At 35.1% G+C, this 20,200-nt stretch overlaps 1 protein-coding gene across 1 annotated transcript in view; it reads left to right on the forward strand.

The window, feature by feature from the left end:
• Positions 1–20,200, forward strand: part of Mgat4c (MGAT4 family member C) — a 713,319-nt gene that overhangs the window by 314,644 nt on the left and 378,475 nt on the right. The window contains exon 4 of the mRNA XM_031348868.1: positions 18,798–18,911. The gene's annotated coding sequence lies outside the window, so the exon portion shown is untranslated. The remainder of the gene's footprint in view (positions 1–18,797; positions 18,912–20,200) is intronic.

Consider the following 20,200-nt stretch of genomic DNA (forward strand, 5'->3'; position numbering starts at 1 on the left):
TCATGTCTCCAGCAGCATATGTAGCAGAGGATGGCCTAGTTGGACATCAATGGGAGGAGAGGTCCTTGGTCCTGTGAAGATTCTATGCCACAGTGTAGGAGAAATGCCAGGGCCAGGAAGTGGGAGAGGGTGAGTTGGTGAGCAGGGAGAGGACGGAAGAAATAGTGTTAGTTTTTTGTTTTTGATTTTGTTTTTGTTTTTGATATTTTTTAGAAGGGTAAACAGGAGAGGAAATATCATTTGAAATGTAAGTAAAGGGAATGTGTCATAATAAAAAAATAGCTCAATTTAGATTACTTCCTCATATTTTAACTAGTTGCTGTAGAATACTGTCAAGTTAGAGTAGTTTTTATTTTATTCTTCCTTCCTTCCATCCTTCCTTTCTTTCTTTCTCTTTCTTTTGTTCTTTCTTTCTTTTTTTTCTTCTTTTTGTAGTTGTTTCCCACTTGGTCCAAAAGTAGTTGAAAACATGGACATTTGATTTTCCAGTCCTAGGAAGCATGAATCTTTTGGACAATTACTCAAGAAATTTTCCAATTTACATTACTCCAAACCTTGTGTGATTTAACTTAATCATGACTGTATTACCACTTTCATGTTTACAGATCCTGCCCCCACACAAGGGAAGATGACTGTTAGTAACTCCAGGTAAGGCAGCCAGAGCTGGAGACCATTTTAGGAAATTGATATTAGCAGTAATAATAATGTGAAACAATATTGGATAAGGCATTAACTTTCAGAACACCTGTTTTACACAAACACACACACACATACACACACACACATGTGGAAGTGGGGGAAGTGCGAGGGAGGGAGGGAGGGAGAGAGAGAGAAAGAGAGAGAGAGAGAGAGAGAGAGAGAGAAAGAGAGAGAGAGAGAAAGAGAGAGAGAGAGAAAGAGAGAGTAGGGTCAAGAGTTAGTGGTACTCTGGTTTTGTGTCAACTTGACACAGTCTAGAGTCATCAAAGAGGAAGAAAGAGTCTCAGTTGAGGTAATGCTTCTATGAGATCCAGCTCTGGGGCATTTTCTCTATTAGTGACCAATGGGGAAAAGATCCTCCCATTGTGGGTGGCACTATTCCTGGGCTGTCATTCTTTAGTTTAGAAGAAAGCAAACTGATTTCCACAGTGGTTTTAAAAGTTCCCAATTCCACTAGCAACAGAGGAGTATTCCCATTTCTCTACATCCCTAGCTTCCCATCCTGTCCCTTGAGTTTTTGATCTTAGTCATTCTGTTGGTGTAAGGTTTGTTTTCATTTGCATTTCCTTGATAACTAAGGACACTGAACATTTTTTTTCCTTTTCTTCTTTTTTTTTAATTGGATATTTTCTTTATTTACATTTCAAATGTTATCCCCTTTCCTGGTTACCCTCCCTCCCTGAAACAACCAATCACATCTTCCCTTCCCCTGCTTCTATGAGGGTGTTCCTCCACCCACCCACCCAGTCCCACCTCTCCACCCTCAATTTCCCTACATTGAGGCATCTATCGAGCCTTCATAGGACCAAGGACCTATTGTTCCATTGGTGCATGACAAGGCCATCCTCTGCTACATATGCTACTGGAGCCATGTGTACTCTTTTTTTGATGGCTTAGTCCATGAGAATTCTTAGGGGTCTGGTTGGTTGATATTGTTGTTCTTCCTATGGGGCTGGAAACCCCTTCAACTCCTTTAGTCCCTTCTCTAAGTCCTCTATTAGGGACCCTGATCTCAGTACAACAGTTGGCTGCTAACATTTGCCTCTGTATTTTGAACACTCTAGCAGGACCTTTCAGAAGACAGCTATATCAGGTTCCTTTCAGCATGCACTTCTGGAATCCACAATAGAGTCTGAGTTTGGTAACTGTATATGGGATGAGTCCCAAGATGGGACAGTCTCTGGTTGGCCTTTTCTTTACTCTCTATTCTATGCTTTAACTCCATATTTGTTCCTGTGAGTATTTTGTTCTCCTTCTAAGAAGCACCCACACTTTGGTCTTCCTTCTTATTGAGTTTCATGTGGTCTGTGAATTGTATCTTGGTTATTTGGAACTTTTGGGCTAGTATCACTTATCAGTAAGTGCATAACCATGTATTTTCTTTTCATGCAATTGTGTTAACTCACTCAGGATATCTTCTAGTTCTAACCATTTGCCTAGAAATTTCACGAATTCATCATTTTTAATAGCTGAGTATACTCCATTGTGTAAATGTACCACATTTTCTGTATCCCTTCCTCTGTTGAAGGACATCTGGGTTCTTTCCAGTACCTGGCTATTATAAATAAGACTGCTAGGAATGTAGTGGACCATGTGTTCTTATTACATGTTGGAGCATCTTCTGGGTATATGCCCAGGAGTGGTATAACTGGGTCCTCAGGTAGTACTATGTCCAATTTTCTGAGGATTTGCCAAACTGCTTTCCTGAGGTGTTGTAACAGCTTGCATTCCCATCAGCCATGGAGGAGTGTTCCTCTTTCTCCATATCCTCGCCAGCATCTGCAGTCACCTGAGTTTTTAATTTTAACCATTCTGACTGGTGTGAGGTGGAGTCTCAGGGTTCTTTTGATTTGCATGTCCCTGATGACTAAGGACATTGAACATTTCTTTAAATGCTTCTTGGCCATTCGATATTCCCCAGTTGAAAATTCTTTGTTTAGCTCTATACCCCATTTTTAATAGTGTTATTTGGTTTTCTGGAGTCTAACTTTTTGAGTTCTTTGTATATATTGGATATTAGCCCTCTATTGGACATAGGATTGGTAATGATCTTTTCCCAACCTGTTGGAGGCAGTTTTGTCCTATTGACAATGTCCTTTGCCTTACAGAAGCTTTGTAATTTTAGGAGGCTATTTGTCGATTCTTGATTTTATATCATTTTTTAATAGCTTCACAAGACATTGGTGTTCTGTTCAGGAAGTTTTCCCCTGTCCCAATATGTTTGAGTCTCTTTCCCACTTTCTCCTCTGTAAGTTTCAGTTATCTGATTTTATGTGGAGGTTCTTGATCCACTTGAAGTTGAGCTTTGTACAAGGAGATAAGAATGGATCAATTTGCATTATTCAACATCCTGACCACCAGTTGAAGCAACACCATTTGTTAAAAGTACTGTCTTTTTTCCCCTGGAAGGTTTTAGCTGCTTTGTCAAAGATCAAGTAACTGTAGGTGTGTGCATTCATTTTTTGGTCTTCAATTCTATTCCACTGATCTTCCTGCCTGTCTCTGTACCAATACCATGCAATTTTTATCACTATAGCTCTGTAGTACAGCTTGAGGTCAGGGATGGTGATTCCAGCAGGAGTTCTTTTATTGTTGAGAATAGTTTTCGCTATCCTGGGCTTTTTGTTATTCCAAATGAATTTGCAAATTGCACTTTCTAATTCTATGAAGAATTGTATTGGAATTTTGTTGGAGATTGTTTTAGATCTGTAGATTCATTCCAGCAAGATGGCCATTTTTACTGTATTAATTCTGCAAATCCATGAGCATGGGAGATCTTTCCATCTTCTGAGATCTTCTATTTCTTTCTTCAGTCTTGAAGTTCTTATTATATAGATCTTTCACTTGACTGGTTAGAGTAACACCAAGGTATGTAATATTATTTGTGGCTATTGTGAAGATGTCATTTCCCTAATTTCTTTCTCAGCCTGTTTATCCTTTGAGTAGAGGAAGAGTACTGATTTGCTTGAGTTAATTTTATATCCAACTACATCTCTGAAGTTGTTTATCAGCTTTAGGAGTTCTCTGGTGGAATTTTGGGGTCACTTAAGTATACGATCATCTGCAAATAGTGATATTTTGACTTCTTCCTTTCTGATTTGTATCCCTTTGACCTTCTTTTGTTGTCTAAGTGCCCTAGTTAGAACTTCAAGTACTATATTGAATGGATAGGGAGAGATTGGGCAGCCTTGTCTAGTCCCTGACTTTCATGGGATTGCTTCAAGTTTCTCTCTATCCAGTTTGAGGTTGGCTACTGGTTTGCTGTATATTGCTTTTAATATGTTTAGGAATGTGCCTTTAATTCCTGATCTTTCCAAGACTTTTAACATGTAGGGATGCTGAATTTTGTCAAATGCTTTTTCAGCATCTAATTAAATGATCATGTAATTTTTTTGTTTGTTTATGTAGTAGATAACCTTGATGGATGTCCATAAATTGAACTACCCCTGCACTCCTGGGACGAATCCAGCTTGATCGTGGTGAATGATCATTGGGATGATGTATTCTTGGATTTGGTTGGCAAGAATTTTATTCAGAATTTTTGCATCAATGTTCATAAGGGATATTAGTCTGAAGTTCTCTTTCTTCATTTGGTCTTTGTGTAGTTTAGGTATAAGCGTAATTGTGGCTTCATAGAATGAATTGGGTAGCGTACCTTCTGTTTCTATTTTGTGGAATAGTTTGAAGAGTACTGATATTAGGTCTTCTTTAAATGTCTAATAGAATTCTCCAGTGAACTATTCTGGTCCTGGACTTTATTTGGATGGGAGACTATTAATGACTGCTTCTATTTCTTTAGGAGTTATGTGAATGTTTAGATAGTTTATCTGGTCTTGTTTTAACTTTGGCAACTTGTATGTATCTAGAAAATTGTCCATTTCTTCCAGATTTTCCAATTTAGTTGAGTATAAATTTTAGTAGTAGGATCTTATGATTTTGTGAACTTCCATGGTTTCCATTGTTATACCTCAGTTTTCATTTCTGATTTTACTAATTTGGATACTGTTCTGTGGCCTCTGCTTAGTCTGCCTAAGTGTTTATCTGTCCTGTTGATTTTCTCAAAAAAACTAGCTCCTGGTTTTATTGATTCTTTGTATAGTTCTTTTTGTTTCTATTTGGTTGATTTCATTCCTGAGTTTGATTATTTCCTGACTTCTACTCCTCTTGGGTATATGTGTTTCTTTTTGTTCTAGAGCTTTCAGGTGTGCTGTCAAGCTGCAAGTATAAGTTCTCTCCAGTTTCTCGTTGGAGGCACTCAGAGTATGAGTTTTCCTCTTAGCACTGCTTTCATTGTATCCCATAATTCTAAAAAGTCTTTAATTTCTTTATTTCTTCCTTGACTAAGTTATAATTGAGTGGAGCATTGTTCACTTTCCATGTATATATGTGTTTTCCGTTTATTTTGTTGGATTTTAAGAACAGCCTTTGTCCATGGTGATTTGATAGGGTGCATGGGATTATTTCAATCTTCTTGTATCTGTTGAGGCTTGTTTTGTGGCCACTTATATGGTCAACTTTGGAGAAGGTACCATGAGGGGTTGAGAAGAAAGTATATTCTTTTGCTGTAGGATGAAATGTTCTATAAATATCTGTTAGATTCATTTAGTTCATAACTTCTGTGAGTTTCACTATGACTCTGTTTAGTTTCCGTTTCCATGATCTGTTCATTGCTAAGAGTGGGGTGTTAAAGTCTCCCACTATTATTGTGTGCAACACAAAGTGTGCTTTGAGCTTTAGTAAAGTTACTTTTATGTATATGGGTGCCCTTGCATTTGGAGCATAGATGTTCAGAATTGAGAGTTCATCTTGGTAGATTTTTCCTTTGACCTGTATGAAGTGTCCTTCCTTATCCTTTTAGATAACTTTTGGTTGAAAGTCAAATTTATTTGATATTAGAATGGCTTGTTTCTTGGGACCTTTTCTTGGAAAATTGTATTCCAACCTTTTACTCTGATGTAGTGTCTGTCTTTGTCATTGAGGTGCATTTCCTGTATGCAGCAAAATGCTAGTTCCTGTTTATATCTTCAGTCTGTTATTCTATGTCTTTTTATTGGGGAATTGAGTCCATCGATGTTAACAGATATCAAGGAAAAGTGACTGTTACTCCCTGTTACTTTTGTTGTTAGAGGTGGCATTATGTTTGTGTGCCAATCTTCTTTTGGGTTTGTTGAAAGATTAATTTCTTGCTTTTTCTAGGGAGTAGTTTTTCTCCTTGTCTATGAGTTATCCTTTGTAGGAATAGATTTGTGGAAAGATATTGTGTAAATTTGGTTTTATCATGGAATATCTTGGTTTCTCCATCTATGATAACTGAGAGTTTTGCTGGGTATAGTAGTCTGGGCTGGCATTTGTGTTCTCTTAGTGCCTGTTAGACATCCATCCAGGATCTTCTGGCTTTCACACGCTCTGGTGAGAAGTCTGGTGTAATTCTAATAGGTCTGCCTTTATATACTTGATCTTCTTCCCTTACTGCTTTTAATATTATTTTTTTATTTAAGGTTGTGTTTTGTGTTTTGATTATTATGTAACAGGAGGAATTTCTTTTTTGGTCCAGTCTATTTGGAGTTCTGTAGACTTCTTGTATGTTCATGGGCATCTCTTTCTTTAGGTTAGGAAAGTTTTCTTCTATAATTTTGTTGAAGATATTTACAGTCCCTTTAATTTGTGAATCTTTGCTCTCTTCTATACCTATTATCCTTAGGTTTGATATTTTCATGGTGTCCTGGATTTCCCAGATGTTTCGAGTTAGGAGCTTTTTACATTTTACATTTTCTTTGACTGTTATGCCAATATTTTCGATGTATCTTCTGTCTTCTGCCCCTGAGATTCTCTCTTTTATCTCTTGTATTCTGTTGGTGATGCTTGCATCTATGACTACTGATTTCTTTCCTAGGTTTTCTAATTCCAGGGTTGTCTCCCTTTGTGATTTGTTTATTGTTTCTATTTCCATTTTTAGATCTTGGATGGTTTTGTTCATTTCCTTCATCTGTTTGATTGTGTTTTCCTGTAATTCTTTAAGGGATTTTCATGTTTCCTCTTTAAGGATAATAGGTATAGAAGAGAACATAATGATCAAAACACCAAGTACATTAAATAAAAAAATAATAATATTAAAAGCAGTAAGGGAAAAATATCAAGTAACATATAAAGGCAAACCTATCAGAATTACACCAGAATTACTACCTGTTTACCTGTGTTCTCCTATGTTTATTTAAGGGAATTATTTGCATTCTTCTTAAAGTCTTCCATCATTGTCATAAGAAGTGACTAGATCCAAATCTTGCTTTTCAGGTGTGATGGCGTATCTAGGACTTGCTATGGTGGGAGAATTAGGTTCTGATTATGCCAAGTGACCTTGGTAGAACTATGCCAAGTAACTGTTGCTTCCGTTCTTATGTTTGCCTCCTGCCATCTAATTATCTCTAGTGCTCCCTGCTCTCTTTATATCTGACTGGAGCCTGTCCTTCCTTTAGTCCTGGTGGAGTCATAACTTCTCAGAGTCCAGCTGTTTCTGTGATCCTGTGATTCTAGGATCCGGTGATCCTGATATTCTCGTTTGGCCAAGCTCCTGGGATCCTGGGATCATGGTATCCTAAAATCCTGGTTGTGCTAGAGTACCTGGCAGTGGAGTCTCCACAGGGCCCTGTGGTACTGTCCGCTGAGTTCATCCCCAAGGTAGACTGGCACAGACATGAATGAACCCAAGCCACTGGTTGGGCAGGGTGCCTGAACCCCTGGACCTTTTTGGTCTCAGTTACTTCTGGTGGTGTTGGAACAGATGCTGTGTTCTACTCACAGCTGGTCCTAAGATCCTGGGCGTGCTAGGGTACCTCCTCTGGGGGCTGTTGGCCCTGACCATTTCTATAAGTGCTTCTAGGCCTTTCCTGATTCATCTCTAGAAGAATTCTGTTTAGCTATACCTCATTTTTAAAATTAGTTTATTTGGGTTAATAGTGTCTAACTTCTTAAGTTCTTTATACATTTTAGATATTAGCCCTCTGTGACATGTTGGAGTAGTGATGATTCTTTCCCAATCTATAGGCTGCCAATTATCCTATTAAAATTGTCCTTTACATTACAAAAGTTTTCAGTCCCATTTATCAATTGTTGATATTGGCGCCAAAGTCATTCGTGTTCTGTTGAGGAAGTTGTCTCTTCTACCTGTTGGCCGCCTGCGCCAACGTAAATGAAAGAAAGGGTTCTTCTGGTAATAGCAGTAAGAAACAGATAGGAAGAGATTGAAAGAGATAAGAAGAGGTAGGCTAGCCATACTGTACCTTACCCATGTGGGAAGATAAATATTAGACAACACAAGTTCTGGTCACTCAGTCATCTTAAATTTAATGCATCCCCTTTGTTCCCCCACCAGGTAAAATACCTGGGGCAAAAACCCTTCCCCCAAAATACATCAGTGTAACAGTCTAATCAGTGACTTCCTTGTTACTCTGTCTGGGGTGGAGCTTCTGAATGTAACAGGAACCAGGTTTCGCTCAACAGGTGGGCAGCTGCTGTGCTGGGGCCAAAGTGGTTGTTGTTTACTGTCTGGGCTTTGGGGAGGGAGTCCACATCTACCAGTGAGTTCATGGTTATTTTCAACTTTCTGTTCCATTGGAATTAATATATCCAGTATTATGTTGAAGTATGCTCTTTCCTGGGGAAGACTTTCTCCACACTTCCAGCTTGACTTTTGGTCTCTAATTCTTTGTGTAAGTTTGAGGCCTCAGATGCACTATTGCACACCCAATGCCAACAAATTAATAAATAAATTGGTAGCCTGTTTATTATTATTTTCTATTTTCTTAAAATGTTCTGGTAAAACAGTATGATTTGTTTTTCCTAGAGAACAAAACACTCTATTATAGAAGAAATAGATATGTCATGGTCATCCATATTTTTTAAAGTGTAAATCTCTAAGGAAAAAAAAAACCTCTATCTTTCTGAATAAATTATCATGTTATTTTCATTTCTTTTAAAACTGGGTTGACAGTTCACCAAAACTATTCTGAAAATAACTTTCCACCTTGAACTATTACCAGCATATATATACATATATGATGAAAAGCGAATGATAATGCAAAAATAAACATTATCTCCTCACTCAGATGATAATAAAGCTTGGCTGAACAAATGTACACATAAGTAAAATCTACTCTTTTCATTGTGACATTAAAAATAATTTGCTATTTTTATATTGTCAATTTACTAGAACCTACTTACCTATTATATGATTTTGATCATTTGCTAAATGTTTTAAGTAACAATTAATATAAACCAAAGAATGTTTAGCTCTATGCCTGAATTGATCAATAATTAATATAAACCCTAACTACTAGAGTATATATTATATTCAATAAGCCAAATAAAAATATTGAATCCTTCTTAATTTATAACTGTGCCATAGGAAGGTGAATGAATAGCAAAGTAATGCAAACAGACAGAATTCATAAACACTTTTTAATATGAAAACATTGAAACCAAGATAGGCATTCCTTTACTAATTTTGAGTTTTTAGACTACCAAAGACATTTTGCTAGGTTTTCCTTTTGAAATGGCATATATGTTTTTCTTTTAAGAATTCCATATATTGGTATAGTATATTTTGACCAAATCTAAAACTATTCCACCATTTTGTCTCCTCTCTGACCACCACTTTTTCCCTTCAACTTTGTAACTATTCAGTTATTTTCAAATGTATCAGAAATTATTGAGGACTATGGCTGTAGACTGAAGATAAGCTATAAAGCACCATATTTAGTCTAATTCTCTTTGCATTTTGTTGACATTGTTGAATCTCAATATGCCTCTTACTTTCCCATCTTTGTTTTTCAGTCATTTTTCTTCTTTTTTTTTCTGTTTTCTACATTTCTTCCCCATTTCCCTACTAGTGATAGCTGTTTCTCTCCAATGAAATCTTACTGAGGGTAAACCCTAGTCTGAAGGCCAGGGCCCATGCCCAGCAGAAAATATTCAGCCCAAAATTAACTCAATGGCCTCTTTGGAGATTCTTTATCTCTTAATTTTCATTTGTTTAGGTTTTGATTTAACCTTACATGTTATTTTTGTACATATTTTGATGACTGGCTTGGTGTGTTTAGAGGAATCCTGTATATGTGTCTGTGTGTGTTATTGCATCTGTATGTGTTTTTCATGCTTATTCTTTGACTCCATTTTCTTCTGTTTGTTTTTTTCTTTTGTTCTATTTTGGCTTTTTGGTTTATAGTTTATATTAATTTATTATTGTTCCTTAGATGTCTGTTTGGTTTCTAAAGAAAGACAGAGTGGCTATTAATTTGGATGGAAGGAAAGTTGTGGAGTATTTCTGAGGTTTTGGAGTGAGAAAAGCATGATGAGAGTATTAACCAGAAAAATATATTTTGAATACTTATAAAACATATCTACCAGGATAATTTTATTTAACAGAATGTCCTGTAGCTCTATAATGATATAGATGATATAATTTTAGTTTTTCCTATATTTTTATTATACATAATAATAAAATTATTATTTATCAAAAAAGATAAAGTACCACTTATAAAACTTTATGATCTTCAATGCACTTATCTACACATATGTGGGACATCACATGATACTCTTGTTGTTAACACTGGACTAACAAGCTGATCTCCTTGTCAGTTCATCAGAGTAAATATGCAGTCTTTTTCTAATATAATCACAATGCATACTGCAGTTGTCTTAGTAATATAAATCTTTCTTTATATGATTGTATACCCTGGTCACATACCTATATAGTATCCTCATATTTCTGAGGCAACCATATATTCCTTTATTTCTTCCATTTATAGAATATTTTCTCATACAATACATCCTGATTACTGGTCCCCCTCCCTCTACTCTTCCCAGATCCTCTCCTCCTCTTCTCCCCTTGAGATCTATTCCAATTTTGTCTGTCATTAAAAATAACAGGTTACTAAGTGGCAACAATTGAATATAACAGGATAAATTATAATAAGATGAAACACAACATACTGAGGCTAGATCAGGCAACAGAGAGAAGGAAAAACACCCCCAAAACAGGAACAAAAATCAGAGACCCGCATGTTTACAGACTTCATAGTCGCATAAAATTACCAAACTAAAAGCTAGATTGGGTATGCAGCAGACTTGTAAAGACCCATGAATGCCCTGTGTCTGCTGTTTTAGTCTCTGGAAGTCCAATGGGCCTTGTTTTTCTGATTCAGAGAGGCTTGATTTCATAGTATTTCCCCAACTCATCTGTCTCTTACACTCTTTCTGCCTTTTCATAGGCAGTGGCCCTGAATTCTGAGGGGTGGGATTTAATAGTGGAAGCACTTAGAGCTGTTTTCCAAGGTCTTTCTCTGTGTACTACCTCACTGTAGGTCTCTGCTTCTGTTTCTTCTGATACTGGAGGAAGTCTTTGTGAAGAGGAGTCAATAAGTAAGTCATTGATCTATGAATAGAACAGAATATATTTTTTTTTGTTTTCTTTTATTCTTTTTTCTTTCTCTTCTTTTATTGGACATTTTCTTTATTTACCTTTCAAATGCTATCTCCTTTCCCACTTTCTCCTCAGGAAACCCTCTATCCCATCTCTCCCTGTACCCCCCCATCCCCCTGCCAACTGCTCCACATGGTACACCTCCTCCCCACACCCTTGTCTCCATGTGGATGCACCCACTCCCCACCCCACCTGACCTCTAAATTCCTTGAGGTCTCTAGTCTCTTAAGTGTTATGTGCATCATCTCTGAATGAACACAGACCCAGCAGTCCTTTGCTGTATGTGTGTTGGAGGATTCATATTACATATCAGCTGGTGTATACTACCTGGTTTGTTGTCCAGTATTTGAGAGATCTCAGGGGTCCAGATTAATTGAGACTGTTGGTCTTCCTATAGGATCGCCCTTCTCCTCAGCTTCTTTCAACCTTTCCCTAATTAAATCACAGGTATTCTTTCTAAAGTTTCTTATATAAGTTATTTCTTTAATATCTGATATGGTCTTGATCAGCATTGTGAAATATGATCTGAGACAGTCAATAGATTCAAAATCAGCTATTAAATTATGGCAACTGTCTTGTCATTATATGTGATATTTTTAAAGAACAGATTCCAAGTTCTTAGTAACCAAATTTGCTTTTTAAACAGACTTAATAATAACTTCTCCCATGATGGTCTATGATAGAAGAGATGATGAATTATTTAAAGTATGAAATACAATATCATTATAGAAGCAATGTAAACTTGAAGAAAATTTAGGATTCATGAACATGCTTTGCATGTTTAATAGGAAAGGGAAAGAAAAATGTGAATAAAAATTATATACAAAGTTAAATTTTCAGAGAGGAAGACTAATTGATATAAAATTTAGGAACAAATAGGTTCATTTCTATAAAATCAGTGAATGGAGGGTCATGAGACTAAAAAAAAAGGGCTAATCATTGGTAAGAAGTAGATTTAGAAATTCACATTCTTTGACAGAGGGAGATGAAAGGCCTAGTAAAGAAATTATGTCAGATAAAAGGGAGAAAAACATTTATGCAGTATGTAAAGCAGGTAGACAAGCAACAGAAATATAAGAAAGGTTTCATAAATATACGATTATAACAGAATAAAAATATAAGATTACAGACAATGAGAGAGGACAAAGATAAGATAGAAGATTTAGGACAGAGACCAAATAGGAATTAGAAAGCAGTTTTAAATATCAATAATGTTCCTAGTTTTTTTCATCAAATTAAAGTTAATATTATTTTGCATGCTACTTCTCAATAGTAATTTCATAGAGACAGTCAGTGTTATTACACACCTCTGTAGTAATTTCAAAACCAAATGATTAACAGTATACTTGGTATAGAATCAGTTTACTCTGTAAAAAGAAAATTATAATTTTAATACTGATTTTGACATGACCAATTTTATTAAATTGGGATCTGCATAGATGAGAAAAAGGAGAGTGTATATTTGTAATGAACTCTTCATGAAAGACTTGTTTCCACAAGTTATGACATCAAGCCGAAGAGCATCTTACTCCCCTGAGTCAACAGCTTATTCCTATGAAGAGCAGATTTTAGGCAAACTGCTTGGGCCTTACTCTAATCCAACTTATCTTAATATCTCTATATATAGTCATTATAATTTTTCTTACAATTATTTTCATTGAGATAAAATTGAAAACCAATAAAAATATTTAAATGTAGATATTTTTGACAACATGTATACAGATTTCAAATATATAGATAGTAGTTTTTTGTATGGAATAATGTACACAACTTATCCCAAAGAACTTTTTCAAACAATCCTTGATCTACTCTTTTGACATAATCTATTTAAGAATATATACACATATCTGAAACTACCATAGTTAGTTAACACTGTAAAGTGGCATGGTCAAATAATGGGCAATGGTATTGGATCATCCTCAACCAAATTTTATGTTTGTATATGTTAATATAATATTTTGTAATTTGTTCATTTGTAAGTCCATTATCTTGTTAAAATTGTCTCACTGTGGACTTGCTCTCATGTTTCACACTAATCCTTTCACTATGGAATACAATCTTTTCTTTTTTTCCCCATGGAGGAAATATTGAGAAAGATTAAAAATAAAAAACCAATTTATAATGATGGAATCAAACAATGGTCCACCAAAGACAGTTCCTTGAAAGTAAATCATTTAATCTTGCTCTTTCTTATCATAACAGATTTATATCCAGTGTGTGAGTTTTCTTTGGGAGGGGATAATGATTTCTAAACTTTATAACCTTACTGACCCAGTTCTTTATACTTGTAGATATAATCAAGGTGTTTTTTTTCTTTCCTTAAGCTAAAGTGCTCATCACAGGTAAATGCCCAAAATAGGAATTTAATATGAAAAATCACAACTCAGGAGTGTTTCTCCTGTTCTAGAATTCATTGTTATTAGGTTTTCTTACCAGTCTTATTTATATTGTTCATTTACTGTTCTCTTCATTTTGTTACATTCCATAGTTATTGTTTTTACAAATCACCAGTTATTTGTAAACAAATGATTTGATGAATCATTCATGTAATGATTCATGACTTTGCACTTTTAAGTATTTGAAAAACAACTTTTGTACACTAATGTACAGTGCTTACATTATCTATCTTAAAGGTCAATTTTCTCCATTTTAAATGAATCTTATTGTAAATTTACCATTATCTTCATATAGTTTTCTTACATAAAGTTATCTTAAAAATTAGAATTATGTTATTATAAATTCAAACATGAACCAGTAGGCTTATTACCATTCTATCTACACAGTGAGGTATGGATGCATAGTATGGAAAAGGCTTACCTGAGGTACACATGTTCATCCTTCATTTCTAGTAACTGCCGTGCCCATGTTCTCCTCCATGGCTAATCACAAACAGGTATACCAGAAGAGTGAATTAAATAAGCCACATAGGATTTTCATCTCATATGAATGGTGACATACAGAAGAAAAGACAGATATGGTTTTAATATTGTGATAAAAATGCATTGAAAAATATAGTGTTTTTTCCTGCATTTTTATGGCAGTGATTTATAAATCTGAATCCTCCAAAACAGTTGCATAATAAACAAGGAGTGTACAAAAAGTAATATTTGTCCAACAGGGGAACTTTTTTTAACTTCAAATTACTTTGAAAATTAATATCATGTGTTTTCCCAGTGTTATCTGTAGTAGTTTTCTTGAAATGGGTATTTGTCCACGTTATTATACTTACTTGATAAGGCCATAAGAATCAATGTGATGATTTTTATTCTCTACATAATGAACCGTTAACATATCATCATGTATTACAAGCATTTCAATAAAATAATATAACCTGAGGGAGACATACCACAGTAAATTAATTAACACACACATCCATCCATATATACAAACATACATACATACACACATATGCCACATGCTTACACACACATATATACACACTCCATCAAATAGATACTTGATATATATGTGCAAGCATGACCCCAACAATATCAGTCGTTCTAAAGTGAATAACAACATAAATTTCACAGTACATTTTTTAGAATTTTTTTATTGACTAGATTTTTCTCTCACGAATTACATCCCAACCATACTATCTCCTCCTAGCGTACCTCCCAACTCTATCCCCAACCCTCCTCTCACAGGTATATCTCTGACTCTTTGGCTTTTTCTTGGTACTCTTTCCTCGTGTTGGGCTACCATTTCACAGTACATTATATCTGTGACTATCGTTTTAACAAGAAAAACAGTATAAACAATTTTTGAACGAATGGTTTTTATACTTCTTTTTACTTATTAAACTCATGGTGAACAACTGATTGCTTGCTTTCTCTCACCATGTCTTAGTTCTCTTGAAGCACACTTAAATAAAATAGCACATTTACTGAGTTTTTTTTTTTCATTTTTAGTGGTTATTTTATTTATTTACATTTCAAATGTTATCCCCCTTCACAGTTTCCACTCCACAAGCCTCCTATCTCTTGGTCCCTCCCCCTCCTGTCTCTATGAGGGAGCCCCCCACCTGCCGATCCACTCCTGCCTCAGAGGACTAACATTCCTGTATCCTAGGTCATCAAGCCTTCACAGAACCAAATGGGCTCCCCTCTCAGTGATGTCAGATAAGACAATCCTCTGCTACATATCCAGCTGGAGCCATGGGTACCCCTGCTATACTCTTTGGTTGGTGGTTTAGTCCCCGGGTGCTTTAGGAGGTCTGGATGGCTGATATTCTTCCTGTGAGGTTGCAAACCCCTTCAGCTCCTATAATTCTTGCCTGAACTTCTCCATTGGAGTGTCCATGCTCAGTCCAATATTTGGTTGTGTACATCCTCATCTATATTGGTCCGGTTCTGGCAGAGCCTCTCAGGAGACAGCTATACAGGGCTTCTGTCAGTATGTACCTCTTGGCATCAGCAATACTGTCTGGGTTTGGCGTCTGCAGATGGGATGCATCCCTATGTGGGGTAGTCTCTGGATGTCCTTTCCTTCAGTTTCTGCTCTAATCTTTGTTCCTGCATTTCCTTTTGACAGGAGGAATTCTGGATTGATATTTATGAGGTGGGTGGATGGCCCCATCCCTCAACTTAGGCCATGCCTATCCACTGGATATGGTCTCTACAGGTTCTATCTCCCCTTTGTTGGGTATTTCATCAAAAGTCCTCCCTTTTCGGTCCTAGGAACCTCTTGGGTCCCTAGTATCTTGGACTATCTAGTGGCTACCTCCAGTTCCATATCTCTCAACAAAGGAATGGATACAGAAAATGGGGTACATTAACTGAGCTATTGTTAACATTTGCTGAACTATTGAAGAGTAAAGAAAGGTCCAGTTTTCAAAAAATACAGTGTTATTAACATACTTGCTAGTCACCTTTTAACAAAGAAATGTTTTCTGAGGCACCAACAGTCCAAATCAATACACAAATGGAGGATCATATGGAGTTCAATAGAAAGACCAGAATACAGATATAAATTTAGTAGCAAACAAAATAGAGATGTTTAGATATGTGAAGGTCCTAAACTAAACAAGTATTATTCTAGAATTATTCAGAAAATGAAGATATAAAGTAAACTTGAGATTCAAAGACCTTCATGATATCAGAATTGTAGATGATTGTAGGCCCTTTATAGATACGAAAAGAGAATATTCTAAGAAGGAATTAGTGAATCTTTATGAATTAAGTAAAAAGAAGTCTGTTTTATTGACTTGGCAGATGGAGCGCTCTCTACAATTTGGTTTGTAAGAAATGCAATTTTTTTTAAGATTTTGCAATCATCTATTAGGAAATTCCAATTCCAATTAGATAGATTACCAAATTTGAATTCCTAATTCCTGTGAGGAAATTGCATTGCACAAGGGAAATGTGAGAGTGCCCAGGGGAGTGTTGACTTTAAATTCACAGTAATATTAAAATAATTCTTTACAATGTTGAGAAAAATTTATTGTGGAAGAATAATTGATGCACATGAGAAGTGCCACAGCAAAGATCATTGGACATTTAAAAAGGTTTGGAATTGAATTAATAACATTTTTTAGGTATTGAGGTATACCTGTCCAGGTGTAGAGGACCTGCAATTTTCTCTCCAGGGATAAGGCATTTTTCTCCCTAATAATCACAGTGAGTCTCTGTATTTGTTAAGATTTGTTTGTTATTCATGGTCAGTATTTTAAAATAACAGAAAAGATCAGGAATTATCTTCTCTTCAGGGACATATGTGATTTGTATGATACAATGTTCCGAGGTTTCAGTTTCTTATTTTTGTTTCTAGAAGTGTTCTTAACTATATCTACAATGTATCATATTAATAATGAAAGCAGTGTCACAATGTTTAAAACAAAAATCTATGCTGTGGTGTTTACTAACAGAAATAAAGAGGGAACAAGTGTAAAGAAACAAAATGACAGGAATTAGAAACAACTTACGCTGTTTATCTGACAGGAAACCATAGGACTGTTTTACCTTTGCTGCATTATTTTATTCCATTCATTTGGTGTGACTATAGGACTCTTAATTTAGTCACATGAACAATAAAGCAATAATAACTGACTTACGTTGACACCCACTACCTGACAGTGACATCTGTAGCAATTATTTTGTGTCTACACACAAGAATATATAAAAATGTGATGTTGAGAATAAGGACTCAGTAAATCAAAAATTATCTTGAAATATTACTAGGAATAAACTCAGAGTCAGTTGTAAATAATTAGTCCATTATTGTTGATACACCTCTGTCAATTTTAAATGAATATAAACGCATTTTCAGTAAAATCATTAAAAATTCTGAGATTAAAAATTCTTCCTGTCACATGGTAACCTCTGAAATTATTTACCACTAGTATTCTAAGGGGGTGGAAACGTGTGCTTTAAATACATTATTTTCAAAGGTTCACTTTTTAGGGATGCTTTATAGATAATTGCTGAACACTTGAATAAGTAAAATTTAACCTTGGTAGTTCTGGATAGTGTTCAGTTTGGTGAGTGATTTAATTAAATATCGTTCTGCAATTAATGTTTATGCTTATAGAATATGTCATTTTTATTCACTTGTAAAAATCGAAATAATTTATACCTTTTAGAGCCTTATGCAATTTTAACATACAAAGCCATAACATCGCTTTATATTTGTATAAAATTTGTATACATTTCATAAACACAAAATAAAGGATCAAGAATTGCAATGAAAACTCATCTATCTCTTTCTAAGCTTTTAGATTTTAGTTTTCCATTGTAGCACAGCTAATAATCATTAGCTAACTTTTACACACTCAGGAAGCCAAACAATGATAACATGCTTGTGTCCCTGTAAGATCAATGTATGGCTTAGATCATCACACGGAATGATTCAGCTTGAACTTGTGGTTTGTATTGAGGCTTATGTTTTGATCTAATATTCACATTCTCTTGTTAAAAAGAACATGCAACCCATAGTTATAATCACCTAATGTTCCCATAAATTTTGAATGTGAAAAATCAGAAAAAGAGCCGAGCTTATGTGACCTCCATCATTGCTCCCATGAAAATTAAAGGATGTTATTGTGACTAAGCCCCTTTGAAGGTTTGGGCAAAAGTACAGTGGCATATTTAATGAGACTTAGAAACACAGAACAGCTGGACTCAGACTCTGGGGTACCTTGTAGGCATCACTGATGTGACTTCTGTGAAAAAAGAGAGATAATGATTGTTGTTTACTGTTAAAAAACAACAAATGAGAGACACTTAAAAATAGTGACATCTCATCATAATAGTGTAAATAGTAGTCTTACTATTTCAACTATAAAATATAAAGGCAGAATATTTATGATATTTTGTCCTCTTAATTTAAAGTCTTGTGTATTTTTTGTCAATTCTGAGACTGCACTTTCAGAAACTAAAGGTATCCACACAGTGGCCTGACACAATTCCATGTTTTCTCTAAAGATACTCATCTCTGAATTAAATGGAGAAATTCTAACAGCTGGAATTGAAAGGAGACATGTAATTGGTCTGTTTATAAAAAATCTACAAGTGTAACAGTGACTAGATTCAACATGCAACTGACATCATGATCAATGTTTATACCACTTTCTTGAGAGTCAATTACACTATTTTTTTTTTTTTTTTTTTTTTTTTTTTTTGTGCAGGGATTGGAGATCAGCCAGATCAATTGTGTGCACAAAGACCTTTTGGATCTGTCTTTTAAATCAGGAATTCCCTCCACAGAATGCTACAGCAAGGTTGAAGCATCATTCCATCTGGTAAGAGAGAGATGCTTTCTATTTTTCTTCGATGATTAGAATTAGATAAGAGATCTTTTCAGACAGTGGTGGACCTGTAGGTACAAGATGCTCTGAGTTACAAGTTACAAAATGTTTTCTGCTTTAAGATTTTTTTTCATGATGTCTATTGCCTTATGTTGTAGCAGATAAACAGTAATAATAAGTTCTGTCTGTCATGCTAAGATTGTATAGGAAGTAGAGGAACCTAGAGCATCTCATACAATCAATAGATGTGTGTTTATCTGATGTTTAATACTATAGATCTGGTCAAGATGAAGGCGACTGAAGCCGTAGTCATTTAATCTGTGTGTTTACATTTTCCTCTCTCTAATATTGTAATGAATGATCACCCACTCACCAACAAAAAGTATGCCTTGGGGATTATTGACATATATTTAGAACTTTATAACTTCCTTTATTTTCAAAATTGGGATGTGTCTAAGTGAGCAAAGTATATGGTTTGTGGTTCTTATCTTTTGACCTGTACTGCTTGTCAATAAGTACACAAAAGCTCTAAACATTATCAGCTTTCCATGAACTCATCTATATTACAAGAGAAAATCAATATGAATTTATATATTCACATATGTATTATTGATATATATGATATGTGTGTGTGTGTGCCCATGAAGGCAAATGTGTTTATTCAAGTAAATTTCATATGTGAGTATATATGTAGAATTGTATGTGAACATATGAACTTAATTACATAATAACTTCTACATAATATCCTATTTACATGCTGTAACAATATAAATCCACAGGAACTAACAGCTTTCTGTTTTCAATTTTGTAACTCCATTCTTTTAAATAAACATTAATTTAGAAACACTGATGTAAATTTTAAAAGAACCAAAAGCTGCATTTGAAGATAAATCTAATCTGTCAAATGAAAATAAACTTGAATATTGCAATTTCATTTGGATTGGGTACTAGGTTCCATCCATATTTATGTGTCCATCTAGTTTGAATATAACCCTTTTGCAATTTATACACAGAGTATTTTTCCTAGCTTCTAAAAGATAATTTTAATGACTTGTATATCTCTAATAAATATTATAGTCACTCACCTTTTATAAAAACTTACTGCCCTATAGAAGCTTTGCAACTTTATGAGGTCCCATTTGTCAATTCTTGATCTTAGAGCAGAAGCTATTGGCGTTCTCTTCATGAAGTTTTCCCCTGTGCCTATTTGCTCGAGATTCTTCCCAATTTTCTCTTCCATTAGTTTCAATGTTTCTGCTTTGATGTGGAGGTCCCTGATCCAC

Source organism: Mastomys coucha, unplaced genomic scaffold (assembly GCF_008632895.1).
Source record: "Mastomys coucha isolate ucsf_1 unplaced genomic scaffold, UCSF_Mcou_1 pScaffold4, whole genome shotgun sequence".
Taxonomy (NCBI): Eukaryota; Metazoa; Chordata; class Mammalia; order Rodentia; family Muridae; genus Mastomys; species Mastomys coucha.